We start from the raw sequence: 14,559 nt of genomic DNA, 5'->3' as shown, positions 1-14,559 counted from the left end.
TACTCCAGCTGGAATATTAAAGGGGCTTGGGTAATTTTATGACCATTAATAACTAGGCAGTTGCTATGCATGCTAAAACCAAGCTAATCAGATCTCAGGTTTCCAGGAACTTGCTGATTGCCTGTAGGGGTGAGGATGTAATTTTCTACCACATGAACAGCATTATGCATTTGCCAATGAGTTGTGTATGCTCTTCCTCTGAAGCACCCGCTACTGCTCAGAGGAAAGATTTATGAATCAATTATTTGATCGAAAATGGCAAAAACTTTCAAGCTGCAGTGTGATCCATTTGAGTAAAATATAAATACATATGAACATCACCTCTTCAAAAACTCTTGTAGCACCTTCCATCTGAGGAGCTCAGAGCACTTTAGTTAGTAGACCATCATGGGAGACTAAGACACATAGAAGTGAAGTGAAGTAATTTCCACAAAGTCTGTGGAAGAGTTGGAAAGATTTCTTGGTTCCCAGGCTTGTTACTTGACCACAGAATTATCCTTCCTCCCACCTTGACAAAATTTACTCTGATTCAAGTTTCACTCCTTTCCTAGTGCCTGGTTGAGATAGAAACTTGAATAAAGTGGCCTGGTTAGAACTCAACCCTCGTTTTGATATGAAAACAATTTACAGGAAGAAAAAGACAGATGATATCTACTACACCCGCTACTGCTGGTGTATATCTGACTAAATGCACCCTACTGAGACTGTACAGAGGATCTTTCACCAAATGGTTCTCATTGGAACTATCACTGTTCTTGGTTTGTTATATGCTGGTGAAGACCATGATGTCTTATCTATAGTGGTGAAGGGGGCTGCAGCCCCCCTTCTATAATGCAAACCTCAATGATTATCCATTTTTTAACCTCCTGGCTAGACTGTAATGCAGAACTGAAAACCACTTGAAGGCTTCAGCAGAGGGGTATATACTAATGTGATATAGTACAGTAACTCCTTGCTAACATTGTAGTTATGTTCCTGAAAAATGTGACTTTAAACAAAACGATGTTAAGCTAATCCAATTTCCCCATAAGAATTAATGTAAATAGAGGTATTAGGTTCCAGGGAAATTGTTTTCACCAGACAAAAATATATATATACACACACACATATACACACACACACACACACACACACACACAGTATAAGTTTTAAACAAACAATTTAATACTGTACACAGCAATGATGATTGTGAAGCTTGGTTGAGGTGGTGAAGTTAGAGGGTGGAAGAGGGTGGGATATTTCCAAGGGAATGACTGACTGCTAAATGATGAACGAGCATTCGGCTGAGCCCTCAAGGGTTAACACATAGTTGTTAATGCAGCCTCACTCTGCAAGACAGAAGGAATGGAGGGAGGGGAAACAGCATGGCAGACAGAAACACACCCTATGTGTGGGAGAGAGAGAGATGTGCATTGCCCCTTTAATTATGCTGACAACATTCTAAGTACATTGCCTTTAAAAAGATCAGGAAGTTGAGACAGCAGCTGCGGCCAGCAAGCTCTCTCCGTCCTGAGCCCTGTCCTGTCCCCACCCTGCTCTATATGGAGAAGGGATAAGCGGGGGGCAGGAGTAGGAGGGAGAGGGACACCCTGACATTAACCCTCCTCTTCCCCCCTCCCCTGCACAGCAAGCAGGAGGCTCCCAGGAGCAGCTCCAAGGCAGAGGACAGGAGCAGCACATGGCAGTGGGGGGAGGGACAGCTGAACTGCCAGCAACTGATAGCCTGCTGGGCAGCTGCTACACAGGGAACTTAGGGGAGTGGGGAGCTGATAAGGGAGTTGATGGGGGCTGCCGGTCCACCCTGGTTCCAAGCCCCCACCAGCTAGCTGCAACGGGCTGCTCTTCCTGCAAGTACTGGACAAAGCAGGCAGCTGCCAAACAATGTTATAAGGGAGCACTGTGCAACTTTAAATGAGCATGCTCTCCAACTGATCAGCAACATAACAACGAAACAACATTAACCTGGACAACTTTACACCCTGGTCTGCACTAGGACTTTAGGTTGAATTTAGCAGCGTTAAATCGATGTAAACCTGCACCCGTCCACACAATGAAGCCCTTTATTTCGACTTAAAGGGCTCTTAAAATCGATTTCCTTACTCCACCCCTGACAAGTGGATTAGCGCTTAAATCGACCTTGCCGGCTCGAATTTGGGGTACTGTGGACACAATTCGATGGTATTGGCCTCCAGGAGCTATCCCAGAGTGCTCCATTGTGACTGCTCTGGACAGCACTCTCAACTCAGATGCACTGGCCAGGTAGACAGGAAAAGAACGGCGAACTTTTGAATCTCATTTCCTGTTTGGCCAGCATGGCAAGCTGCAGGTGACCATGCAGAGCTCATCAGCACAGGTGACCATGATGGAGTCCCAGAATCGCAAAAGAGCTCCAGCATGGACTGAACAGGAGGTACGGGATCTGATCGCTGTTTGGGGAGAGGAATCCGTGCTATCAGAACTCCGTTCCAGTTTTCGAAATGCCAAAACCTTTGTGAAAATCTCCCAGGGCATGAAGGACAGAGGCCATAACAGGGACCCGAAGCAGTGCCGCGTGAAACTGAAGGAGCTGAGGCAAGCCTACCAGAAAACCAGAGAGGCGAACGGCCGCTCCGGGTCAGAGCCCCAAACATGCCGCTTCTATGATGAGCTGCATGCCATTTTAGGGGGTTCAGCCACCACTATCCCAGCCGTGTTGTTTGACTCCTTCAATGGAGATGGAGGCAATACGGAAGCAGGTTTTGGGGACGAAGAAGAAGATAGCTCACAGCAAGCAAGCGGAGAAACCGCTTTTCCCGACAGCCAGGAACTGTTTCTCACCCTGGACCTGGAGCCAGTACCCCCCGAACCCACCCAAGGTTGCCTTCTGGACCCGGCAGGTGGAGAAGGGACCTCCGGTGAGTGTATCTTTTAAAATACTATACCTGGTTTAAAAGCAAGCATGTGAAAGGATTACTTTGCCCTGGCATTCGCGGTTCTCCTAGATGTAGTCCTAAAGCCTTTGCAAAAGGTTTCTGGGGAGGGCAGCCTTATTGCGTCCTTCATGGTAGGACACTTTACCACTCCAGGCCAGTAACACGTACTTGGGAATCATTGTAGAACAAAGCATTGCAGTGTATGTTTGCTGGCATTCAAACAACATCCGTTCTTTATCTCTCTGTGTTATCCTCAGGAGAGTGAGATATAATTCATGGTCACCTGGTTGAAATAGAGTGCTTTTCTTCAGGGGACACTCAGAGGAGCCCATTCCTGCAGGGCTGTTTGCCTGTGGCTAAACAGAAATGTTCCTCACTGTTAGCCACAGGGAGGGGGGAAGGTTGAGGGGGTAGTCACGCGGTGGGGGGAGGCAAAATGCGACCTTGTAACGAAAGCACATGTGCTATGTATGTAATGTTAACAGCAAGGTTTACCCTGAAAGAGTGTAGCCACTGTTTTATAAAATGTGTCTTTTTAAATACCTCTGTCCCTTTTTTTTCTCCAACAGCTGCATGTGTTTCAATGATCACAGGATCTTCTCCTTCCCAGAGGTTAGTGAAGCTTAGAAAGAAAAAAAAAACGCACTCGTGATGAAATGTTCTCCGAGCTCATGCTGTCCTCCCACGCTGACAGAGCACAGACGAATGCGTGGAGGCAAACAATGTCAGAGTGCAGGAAAGCACAAAATGACCGGGAGGAGAGGTGGCGGGCTGAAGAGAGTAAGTGGCAGGCTGAAGACAGGACTGAAGCTCAAATGTGGCGGCAGCGTGATGAGAGGAGGCAGGATTCAATGCTGAGGCTGCTGGAGGACCAAACCAGTATGCTCCAGTGTATGGTTGAGCTGCAGCAAAGGCAGCTGGAGCACAGACTGCCACTGCAGCCCCTCTGTAACCAACCGCCCTCCTCCCCAAGTTCCATAGCCTTCACACCCAGACGCCCAAGAACGCGGTGGGCGGGGGGGCCTCCGGCCAACCAGCCACTCCACCAGAGAGGATTGCCCAAAAAAAAGAAGGCTGTCATTCAATAAATTTTAAAGTTGTAAACTTTTAAAATGCTGTGCTTAAAGTGCTATGTGGCATTTTCCTTCCCTCCTCCACCACCCCTCCTGGGCTATCTTGGTAGTCATCCCCCTATTTGTGTGATGAATGAATAAAGAATGCATGAATGTGAAGCAACAATGACTTTATTGCCTCTGCAAGCGGTGATTGAAGGGAGGAGGGGCGGGTGGTTAGCTTACAGGGAAGTAGAGTGAACCAAGGGGCGGGGGGTTTCATCAAGGAGAAACAAACAGAACTTTCACACCGTAGCCTGGCCAGTCATGAAACTGGTTTTCAAAGCTTCTCTGATGCGTACCGCGCCCTCCTGTGCTCTTCTAACCGCCCTGGTGTCTGGCTGCGCGTAACCAGCAGCCAGGCGATTTGCCTCAACCTCCCACCCCGCCATAAACGTCTCCCCCTTACTCTCACAGATATTGTGGAGCACACAGCAAGCAGTAATAACAGTGGAAATACTGGTTTCGCTGAGGTCTAAGCGAGTCAGTAAACTGCGCCAGCGCGCCTTTAAACGTCCAAATGCACATTCTACCACCATTCTGCACTTGCTCAGCCTGTAGTTGAACAGCTCCTGACTACTGTCCAGGCTGCCTGTGTACGGCTTCATGAGCCATGGCATTAAGAGGTAGGCTGGGTCCCCAAGGATACATATAGGCATTTCAACATCCCCAACAGTTATTTTCTGGTCTGGGAATAAAGTCCCTTCCTGCAGCTTTTGAAACAGACCAGAGTTCCTGAAGATGCGAGCGTCATGCACCTTTCCCGGCCATCCCACGTTGATGTTGGTGAAACGTCCCTTGTGATCCACCAGAGCTTGAAGCACTATCAAAAAGTACCCCTTGTGGTTTATGTACTCGGCGGCTTGGTGCTCCGGTGCCAAGATAGGGATATGGGTTCCGTCTATAGCCCCACCACAGTTAGGGAATCCCATTGCAGCAAAGCCATCCACTATGACCTGCACATTTCCCAGGGTCACTATCCTTGATATCAGCAGATCTTTGATTGCGTGGGCTACTTGCATCACAGCAGCCCCCACAGTAGATTTGCCCACTCCAAATTGATTCCCAACTGACCGGTAGCTGTCTGGCGTTGCAAGCTTCCACAGGGCTATCGCCACTCACTTCTCAACTGTGAGGGCTGCTCTCATCTTGGTATTCATGCACCTCAGCGCAGGGGAAAGCAAGTCACAAAGTTCCATGAAAGTGCCCTTACGCATGCGAAAGTTTCGCAGCCACTGGGAATCGTCCCAAACCTGCAACACTATGTGGTCCCACCAGTCTGTGCTTGTTTCCCGAGCCCAGAATCGGCATTCCACAGCATGAACCTGCCCCATTAGCACCATGATGCATGCATTGTCAGGGCTCATGCTTTCAGAGAAATCTGTGTCCATGTCCTGATCACTCACGTGACCGCGCTGACATCACCTCCTCGCCCGGTATCGCTTTGCCAGGTTCTGGTGCTGCATATACTGCTGGATAATGCATGTGGTGTTTAATGTGCTCCTAATTGCCAAAGTGAGCTGAGCGGCCTCCATGCTTGCCTTGGTATGGCGTCCGCACAGAAAAAGGCGCGGAACGATTGTCTGCCGTTGCTCTGACGGAGGGAGGGGCGACTGACGACACGGCTTACAGGGTTGGCTTCAGGGAGCTAAAATCAACAAAGGGGGTGTCTTTACATCAAGGAGTATTTCAGGCAGGACTTCACGGAGGGTTCCAATAAGAAATGGTGCACCTAAGTTATCGTTCTTATTGGAACAAGGAGGTTAGCCTGGCCTCTGATTGATACATGGCTAGATTTACCTCGCTGCACCTTCTCTGTGAGTGACTGCAGTGTGACCTAGAGGAATGAGTCCCCTAGACAGGGGAGGAGGCAAATGAGTACAAAACAAATCTGGTGTATTTCTTGTTTTGATCCACTCCATCTATCTTTTACATCTTTGGCTGGCAGCAGACGGTGCAGAAGGACTGCATGCCATCCACATCTCATGGCTGCTCGGCAGAAGATGGTACAGTACGACTGCTAGCCATCCTCATCTCTTGCCTGCCTGGCAGAAGATGGTACAATACGACTGCTAGCAATCCTCATCTCTTGCCTGCCTGGCAGAAGATGGTACAGTACAACTGCTAGCAATCCGTATCGCCTGCCTGCTCACCATAAGACGGTTCAATAGGACTGACTGCAGGACTAAAGAGAATGACCTGGTCAAGTCACTCCAAATTTAGTCCCTGCGCCCATGTCTGTCCAGGCGCTCCCAGCCAACGTGGCCAGGAGCACCTCGGACATGACGATGACGGCTACCAGTCGTACTGTACCATCTGCTGCCACAAGGCAAGGGATTGCTGCTACTGTGTAGCAATGCCGTACCGCGTCTGCCAGCACCCAGGAGTCATAGGGTGACGGTTACCTGAGCGGGCTCCATGCTTGCTGTGGTATGGCGTCTGCACAGGTAACTCAGGAAAAAAGGCGCAAAACGATTGTCTGCCCTTTCTTTCACGGAGGGAGGGAGGGAGGGAATGGGGGCCTGACGATATGTACCCAGAACCACCCACGACAATGTTTTAGCCCCATCAGGCATTGGGATCTCAACCCAGAATTCCAATGGGCAGCAGAGACTGCGGGAACTGTGGGATAGCTACCCACAGTGCAACGCTCCGGAAGTCGACTCTAGTCTCGGTACTGTGGAAGCGCTCCGCCGAGTTAATGCACTTAATGCACTTAGAGCATTTTCTGTGGGGACACACACACTCGAATATATAAAACCGATTTCTAAAAAAACGACTTCTATAAATTCGACCTTATTCCGTAGTGTAGACATACCCTAAGTGAGGAGTTACTGTATATCACATGTACTAATGTGATATATGCCATCATGTGCCAGCAATACTCCTCTGCCATGCACACCGGGCAAACTGGATTCTACGTAAAAGAATAAAGGGATACAAATCAGACATCAGGAACGGTAACAAACAAAAGCCAGTAGGAGAACACTTCAATCTTCCTGGACATTCTATAAAAGATTTAAAAGTAGCTATACTAGGACAAAAAAACTTCAGAAACAGACTTCAAAGAGAAACTGCAGAACTAAAATTAATTTGCAGATTTAACACCTTAATTTGGGCTTGAATAGGGACTGGCTGGCTCACTACAAAAGCAACTTTCCCTCTCCTGGAATTGATACCTCCTCATCAATAATTGGGAGTGGACTACTTCCACCCTGATTGAATTGGCCCTGTCAATACTGGTTCTCTACTTGTTAGGCAATTCCCTTCTCTTCGTGTGTCAGTATAATAATGCTTGCATTTGTATTTTTCACTCCATGCCTCTGAAGTAGTAGGGGTTTTACCCACGAAAGCTTATGCCCAAATCTGTTAATCTTTAAGGTGCCAACGGACTCCTTGTTGTTTTAGTAGCATATATGGTCATTATTAAGGTTCACATTAGAGCGCAAGTTTGATGAAGAGGTTCTATGTATTGCTCTTCCGTATCTGTTGAAGATGGAAGTCAAAGCCCCATAGCCTGTAGCACAAGGGTTCTCAAACTGGGGGTCGGGACCCTTCAGTGGGTTGTGAGGTCATTACATGGGAGGTCGCGAGCTGTCAGCCTCCACCCCAAACCCTGCTTGCCTCCAGTATTTATAATGGTGTTAAATATATTTAAAAGGGTGTTTAATTTATTACGGGGGTTGCACTCAAAGGCTTGCAATGTGAAAGGGGTTGCCAGTAAAAAAGTTTGAGACCCTCTGCTGTAGCATGACTGGAGTGAGCAGCAACTTAACCAATTCTCCAGGACAAGACGTGAGGAAAGTGGCGCAGGCCAATGCTGCTATGCCGGAAATGGACATAATTCAGGCAGCTCTGCATGATCCAGCTGTGTTGAAGATACTGGAAGAACTACAGAGGTGGAATGCAGATGTGTTCTCTCAAAATGACCTGGGCTGCGCCTCCACAGTCAAGCATGAGATACCCCTGACAGATACTACTCCTGTGAGGGAACCCTATCAGAGGATACCTCCAGCACAATATTAGGAAGTTCACAAGCAGCTGCAGGGGTTGGCGGAGGCAAGAGCAATCAGATTGAGCTAAAGACCATATACGTCACCAATGGTGGTGGCAAGGAAGGAAGATGGCTGTATGCTAGTGTGTATTAACTAAGAGCCAGCACTCAACTGCCTGGGAAAGTTTAAAACAAAGACCTTGTAAAATAAGTCATATCACTTGTTTGTTAAACTATCGATTTAGATAATATTTGTTTAATGATGAATACTTTTGTATTCAGAAATGAAGTAAAAAAAAAATGAAATATGTCCTCTTTCTCCTTGAGAAGTTCCCTGTAGTAATTTAGAGAAAAATAAAAGCATTTTGTATTGTGATTCAACACAGTGTTTCAATGTGATTAAACAGTGAAAGAGATTTACTCTGACATTACAATTTCTGAAGATACTTTCACCACGTTTACAAAAGCAGACATTGTGGTATAACTTACCATAAAAATGTGAAATGGCTAAGACCATTCAAGGTGCATTTCCTCTGCCCCCTACTGAGGAATCCCTGGATGCCTTAGAGGGAGCCAGCTACTACTCCATCTAGACCTTACCTCAGGATACTGGCAGGTGGAAGTGGCAGAGCAGGATAGGCCAAGACCACATCCATTGCCCCTGTGGGGCTATTTGAACATAAATGGTCTACAGAATGCCCCAGCTACCTTCCAAAGGCTGATGACAAATGTCTTGGTGAATTTAAACTTCTTGGCAGGACTGATTTACCTTGATAATGTCACAGGGTTCTCCTGCACTTTTGAGGAACATCTGTGGTGCCTAGAGATGATTTGGGTTTTTGTTTTCTTCTTTTCTTTTCTGTAACACTAGTCCTACTGCTGCAGCAACCCATGATTCTGGCTCTTGGTTTGGGAAAAAGTAAAAGCAACAGATACAGAATGAGCTCAAGAAATTTCTTTCAGATAAGCAATCTATGAAAACTACCCACCCCCTCATCCTTTACGGCTTTGTTAAAAAAGAAAACTCTTTAGTGGGGTTGTTTACACTATGTGCTATCTAGACACAAGCTGCTACATAGACACAGGAAATATTGTAATTAGAGTAGGGATCTAATTAGAAAAATAGAACCAGAAGTTAAAGTACACCTACATTTCACATTTTTATGGTAAATTATCCCACAATGTCTGCTTTTGTAAACGTGGTGTAAGTCTCTTCAGAAATTGTAATGTCAGAGTAAATCTTTTTTACTGTTTAATCACATTGGAACACTGTGTTGAATCACAATACAAAATGCTTTTACTTTTCTCTAAATTACTACAGGGAACTTCTCAAGAAGAAAACATATTTGATTTTCTTTTTACTACATTTCTGAATACAAAAGTATTCATCCTTAAACAAATATTATCTAAATCTATAATTTAACAAATAAGTGATATGATTTAATTTACAAGGTCTTTGTTTTAAACTTTCCCAGGCAGTTGAGTGCTGGCTCTTAGTTCCAGTTAAGAATTACCCGAAATAAGTTCCATATGTTATTACTCTGTCTCTGTGCTTTTCCAAATTCAAGCCTGGCCACAAACTTTACAGGCCAGTTTTTCACACTGTGCAGATGTCAACAAACTTTTACGCAATGGAGTAATGCACCCAAAGCAGTCCTCTCTGTGAGCTCTATTACAAGTGAAGGAAAAGTTAGACAACAATACAGAAAAAACTGAATACTTGACTAACCAAAATAAAAAAAAATCTTACTTTTTGTTCCAAGTCAATAAAAACAAGAAGTAATGTTTAATTATCACAAATAATTACTTAAGGAGTATCGAGCTGTCAGACTCACTACAGTGTTTCGTTTAATATTTCATTTGTCAAACTGCTTGAAACTGACATTTCAAATGCTTCCCTCAGTAAGCGGAATGCATGAAAGCAGCCCCATTCCTTCCAAACAGAGCTGGATTAAACAAGCACACAGGCCAACCATTAGCATAAACTACAGAAGAGGCCTGGAACTTGCACAGTGAATGTGTAAATGAGTTTCTCTAGGGCACCCCCCCTCAGGGCTTGGAGTCCCTTGTTATGCTCAGCTACTAACACTGGGTCTACACAGTCAGGCTCCTGCCTCTTAGCCTTTGTGTGCGGGCCTCCTCACCTGTTTGTCAGCAGAAAAAGAAAAAAAAAACAACCACAGATGTTCTGACATCCCCAATAAGCCCCTTACGGGGGGGTCTGCCAACCAGGGCAAAGACCACTGCCTTACTTTAGGGGTGCTTGCATAACAACTTCACTTGGCAACACCTTGACAGTGTAGCCCAGGCAGCCATTCCCACTCGCTTTCTTCACAAGATGCCACCTAGTTTCAGTGTGTATTGGAGTCTTCCTAAGGCTGAAGAGTCTCTAATGAGGGGGAAATTTCACTCATAGCTTCCAGAGATACTCTAGCTACTCCCTGCTCCAGACTTCCCCTTCTGTTGACAGCAGCTTCTTCCTTTTAAAGCCCTCCTAACAAAAGCACAACTGGCATGGATGGAGTGGCAGGGCTACCTTAGTCCTTCCCTGTCAGTGTGGGGTTTAAGCACCCCATCTCAGAACGTCACCACATCAATTTGAGCAAAGAGGCAATTCTAAGAACAAAATTGGTCAATGTTTTTGTTTGTAAAAGAATCACAAACAAAAGTCGCAAGGACATTACATTGAAGAGGAAATTCACACAAAACGGAGTGGTGGAAACATGTTTAGTAGATGTGGCCAAATTTTTCAAACTTTCATTGTAACTTTTTCCATAAAAAATAATTTTGCTAGCATTCTGATCAGTTCTAATATTTAGCTTTTTAGGTCTCTAACTAGTGAAAGCAGCCTTTCTGGCTTCTGGCACTTGTGAGTTACACAACTAATGAGGCTATTCTTAATTACTATTGGGAAAACAGATTTTCAGTCAAGACCAAAGGACACTCCAATCTGCTCCCCCTCAACCCAAAAAGCATAGCAGCCTTTATGCCAAACACATGGATGATTGGTGCTCTGCTACTATGACAGACATCTGTGAAATGAGCCACCAAACAATGTTCAACAATGACTTCAGCAAGCAAGATCCAGGCTGGGACAGAGCTAACAGGTTCCCCTGTGGTAGCTGAAGTAATTAACAGGAAAAGATAGCTCGCCTGTCTCTTATCCAGTGATAAATCGGTCCCCATATTATATTTCCTAGCATTTGGTCCAGTTTCATTTTCAAAAAAACAATGAGGAGTCTGGTGGCACCTTAAAGACTAACAGATATATTTGGGCATAAGCTTTTGTGGGTGAAAATCACGGATGCAGGCATTATTATACATGAAGAGAAGGGAGTTGGCCCTGTCAACACTGGTTCTCCACTTGTAAGGTAACTCCCTTCTCTTCATGTATAATAATGCCTGCATCTGTGATTTGCACTCCATGACCCTGAAGAAGTGGATTTTTTACCCACAAAGCTTATGCCCAAATAAATCTGTTGGTCTTTAAGGTGCCACCAAACTCTTCATTGTTTTTGTGGATACAGACTAACACGGCTACCCCCTGATACTTCTCATTTTCAAGTGTACTCTTGGCACACTGTTCCATGATTTAATGCCTCTGACCCTCAGAAAGCTTTCCTGATACCCAGCCCAAATTCTCTCTCAGTGTCCGCCCTGTAACCAAATTGCCTTTCTTTCCCAGGTAGTGTGAACAAAAGACACATTCCCTGAATAGAAAACAAAAGCTCTGTTTATTTTTTCCCCTTATAGGTTATAAAGTCCTCTCTTTTTCAGGGACTCATAGAGGAAAATAAACCTTCCTAAAAAAATTTTTTTTTCCACTGTTTGATAGGAGATTGGCCAATCTTTTTTACAAGAGTATTGTTTGTTGTTTTTTTAGTTTCATGTATCTGTTGCCAAACAAAAAAAAATTATTTCCTCTGACAGTAAACATGGCAAATTTTAACCAACATTTTTTTCCCCTCTAGAATAAAATATGGAACAGAAATACAAACCTGCTTGAAACCTTAGCTATGGTGCTGCGACCATGGTTAGCGTCTAAAGGTTTTTTCACTACTGCACTTTTATTATTCTATTCCACGGCTTAATAGCTCATACTTTAAGTGTATTTTCAGTGCAAACCTCAATGAGTTGGTGTCATAACTATCTGAAAAGTCACCTCTTACTCTGCATATCTCTAGAACAGCTACTTTAGACAAAGTCACTAATGGCCTCTCCACGCAAAATGTAATTTTGCACTCACAGCCATCTTCCATGATGCATGTTGGGGTATGTTCTAATCTAACACATTTTAATATATATATTGATTGAAGAAGGGACCAAAGCTCCCATCTCTTCCCCTACTAGATTAAAACCATTTATTTAATGTGACTTAAATCTAGATGTTTTATTTTCTAGAGCCCACAGCAAGGGCCATTTTGCAGTTCATTTCTTGCCAAAAGATTAGTCCTGCATTGTGTCCTGAAGTTAGCAAGATTTCCTATAGGGATCCTCACTTCCAGGAATGCATTGGAATTTAAGCTACATCAATTTAAGGACTTAATGAGACTTTTAAGAACCAGGTTAAGGTCCCAAACAGGGGTAAGGACTTTCACCAGAAGGAAGAGATTTCCCAGACCTTTTAAAAACCTTACAGTTGCAGGGTGAGCAAATAAGGACAACCCTTCAATAGTAGTATGAAAAGCTATTAGAACAGCCAGATGAACCTTGAGGGGACTAAATGGCAAACTGTTTTCTTTAGGGGCAACAGATATTCCAACATGAGAAGCAGCGCAGCAGATTGCAGGATAGTATCCTGGAGTTCACACCAGTGACTACATCTCCACTTTTGAAGGTAACTATTTCTGGTAGATTCTTTCCTACTATTTAATATATGTTGTGCCCCTGCAGAATGGGACAATTCTCGCACTGCAAACCATCGAGGAGTCATGCCCTGAGGCAGAACACATTCTAGCTCCAGCTCAGGCTGAGGCGGTTAAAAAGGAGCTGAGGGCGGTTTGCCCGTGAAACCTGATATATCCTCAATGCCAGGCACAAGACTAACAATGGCATATGTGGAGACCAAATGGGCACAGCTAATGAAAATCTCGGATGGAAGGTGCATGAGGCATAGGCACACTTGAAGTGGAACCCCCATAGAGGCACTACTTGAAGAAGAACAGCTAGATTTAAGCCACACTAAATAAGTGGTTTTAATCTAGTGAGGAAAGAGATGGGAACTTTCATCCCTTCTTTAATGTCCATTATTATTATTATTTAGTTTCCCCATTATTGGAATGGGTGCCTTGGAAACACGTAGAATAGCAATAAACAAAAAGCACCCCAAACACTATGCATTTGAGTATGTGTAACATTATTGGATATAATATTCTGAAATCCACTGTATACCTAGTGCTTTTAGTTATTAAAGCAAAATGTGAAACGAACGTATATGGAACAGTAGGCATACATGCTCCCTGGTATGTAGACACACTAAAGAAAAAGTGGGGGGCGGGGGGGGGGGGGGCTTATAACAGGTTTGAATGACGATTCCAACCACTTCATGTACAATCAGCAGAAATGTAACAATAGTAAAAGAAGTAAAAGCAAAATCTGATAGATAATAATGGAAGACATATGCTGGCAACAAACACCTTCATTCATTATCCTGCCAAAATATATGCTAAACTTGTTACTTGGTAACTATGGTGCTATTCTAAATCTAGAAGTTGCGAACTGTGGGTAATATTTTTAAGTCTCTGCAAAAAGACAGTAAGATCTACAATACCCTCAGAATAACACAAATCTACAAAAAGAAAAGGAGTACTTGTGGCACCTTAGAGACTAACAAATTTATTCGAGCATTTGAGCTACAGCTCACTTCATCGGATGCATCTATAATGAGCCTTTTTTCATGTCACATCCTTGCATATATTATAGGGAGTAAAAGGCAGGAACAATTACCAGCTAGCCATTCAAATCATACACTATATGGACTGAAAGAGGTGGCCATCATCACCAATCCAGATTTGATATTTTCCTTTCAAGATACTTACTCTCTTCTTCCATCACTTTTCAATATGAAAATGATTAATAAGCCGATTCAGTCTAAAAACAAAAAACTTTCTTTTGTGATTTCTTAAATTGTCCCTGATATTGCCCCCTTGTGTGTTATTTTGCCCCTAATTCCTTTTAAAAGTTGGTTAAAGGCTCTACATCTCCTCTACATTCCCTCACTAGGACCTGATTTACACTTAAAAGTTAGGTTGACATAACAAGGGCGCTCAGAGATGTGAAAAATTCACACTCCTGAGCGCTGTAGCTATGCCGACCTAACCCCCGGCGTAGATGTGGCTAAGCTGATGGAAGAATGCTTCTGTCCATGTAGTTACTGTCACCTGGGGAGGTGGAAAAAACTTACAGGAACGGAAAAAAACCCTTCCATCACCGTAGGAAGCATCTACACTACAGCACTACAACAGCACAACTAAGGAGCTGTAGCTGTGCCACTGTAGCTCCCATATCGTAGACATAGCTTAGGAATGCCCCCAAGACTTAG

General features: G+C 44.3%; 1 protein-coding gene and 1 long non-coding RNA gene across 5 annotated transcripts in view; one reads left to right on the top strand and one right to left on the bottom strand.

Annotated features, from left to right (window-relative positions):
- Window positions 1-14,559, bottom strand: part of ARHGAP42 (Rho GTPase activating protein 42) — a 313,472-nt gene that overhangs the window by 153,744 nt on the left and 145,169 nt on the right. The window lies entirely within an intron of this gene.
- Window positions 1-14,559, top strand: part of LOC311515100 — a 74,969-nt gene that overhangs the window by 29,935 nt on the left and 30,475 nt on the right. For both annotated transcript variants that reach the window (XR_014710049.1, XR_014710050.1), the window contains exon 2: window positions 12,763-12,855. This is a non-coding gene — a long non-coding RNA (uncharacterized lncRNA). The remainder of the gene's footprint in view (window positions 1-12,762; window positions 12,856-14,559) is intronic.

The sequence above is a fragment of the Lepidochelys olivacea genome (assembly GCF_965140295.1).
Source record: "Lepidochelys olivacea isolate rLepOli2 genome assembly, chromosome: 1".
Taxonomy (NCBI): Eukaryota; Metazoa; Chordata; order Testudines; family Cheloniidae; genus Lepidochelys; species Lepidochelys olivacea.
Note: the sequence above shows the minus strand (reverse complement) of the source record. Positions and strands in the feature narration are given on the sequence as shown.